Source organism: Poecilia latipinna, unplaced genomic scaffold (genome assembly GCF_001443285.1).
Source record: "Poecilia latipinna isolate Pla-1442-1.1 unplaced genomic scaffold, P_latipinna-1.0 Scaffold320, whole genome shotgun sequence".
NCBI lineage: Eukaryota > Metazoa > Chordata > Actinopteri > Cyprinodontiformes > Poeciliidae > Poecilia > Poecilia latipinna.
The window spans coordinates 100,968-102,385 of NW_015112936.1; positions in this window are offsets into that span (position 1 = coordinate 100,968).

Genomic DNA, 1,418 nt, shown 5'->3' on the forward strand with positions numbered 1-1,418 from the left:
GTTTGTTCCAGATTAGTGGAGCATAAAAACTCAATGCTGCTTCCTCGTGTTTGGTTGTGACTCTGGGGATGCAGAGTCAACTTGAACCAGAAGACCTGAGCGGTCTGTAAGGTTGATAAGACAAATAAATCTCTAATGTATTTTGCTTCTAAGCTGTTTGGTGATTTATAAACTGACAAAGATTTTTTTTTCCTTCCCTTAAAGCACAAACACAATGTGACTGTAGTATATTATTGCATCCAGATGTTATGTTTATATTTATTTTATATTTATATTTATATATATTTATTCAAGCTTTTTTCTTGTGTATTTACAGTGTACCATAATTTTCACGTGAAAGGCAGTTAATAAATAGCCTGCACCTGTGAGCTTTTTCCTTTAAATAAAATATATATTTTTTTATCTATCTGCAAAAAATATAATAATAATATTGCAGAGTTACCTTTCTTTCTTTAATTGTGGAAGCTATGTTGTTCTGATTTTTATGGTATTTTGCTTGTTACTTGAATTCCTCAGTTCAAATGATGCTGAACTGCTTTACACCTCACAAACCAAGCACAGCATGGAAGACCTTTGGGATTGTCAATAAACAAATTACACTTTGAAATTTTGGTAGCTCACTGAGTGACTCAGGGTGCTTTAGGCAAAGTTTACATTTGCCACAGAGTTTAAGTTGCATTAAATCACAGACGCCTGAGGTCGGTAGGGAGGCATCCGGCTGAATTCTTTTCGCAAACGCATAAGAAAGTGAAACAAGTTGAAAGTAATTTTATAATAACTGAAAGATCCAGAACAGAGAGTATGCTACAGACGACACTTATTATGGATTTGGGCCATGTGAATTTAAAGAGTTTAAACAGAGAGAAACAGGCTGTATTTTAATGTTTCAGCTGTACAGTCTGAGACACTGTGTCCCAATTCAGCTTTTGGATTCCCCACTGTCCACATTTCTAGATCAAATGCAGTCCAACAGTCTCTCATGTCACAAATGCTGCTCTAATTGCCACCAAAAACAATCCAAACTTGCAGTTTGATGCAATCAGAATCGAAAAATGAAATATCTGAAATAGTCATTGTCTATAAGATGTTTGCTATTTTCTTTTTTAGGCAAAAAAAAAAATTGAGTAAAATGTGCTGCATGTGTGTTATGTAATTGTAAATTACATATTATGACTGCAACTGCAATTTATAATCAAAGATACATTTTTACCTTAACCGTCTGTCTTCACATTATCACTGTAAATATTTCACTTTATATTAAAATATTCATATGGCTACAATAATGCTCATATAACTACATTAATCCAGAAAAGCATAAAAGCATAACAAATCAACAACACAAAAAGAGAAATAATTGTGTGATATGATTTAAGCTGGAATATATATATATATATATATATATATATATATATATATAT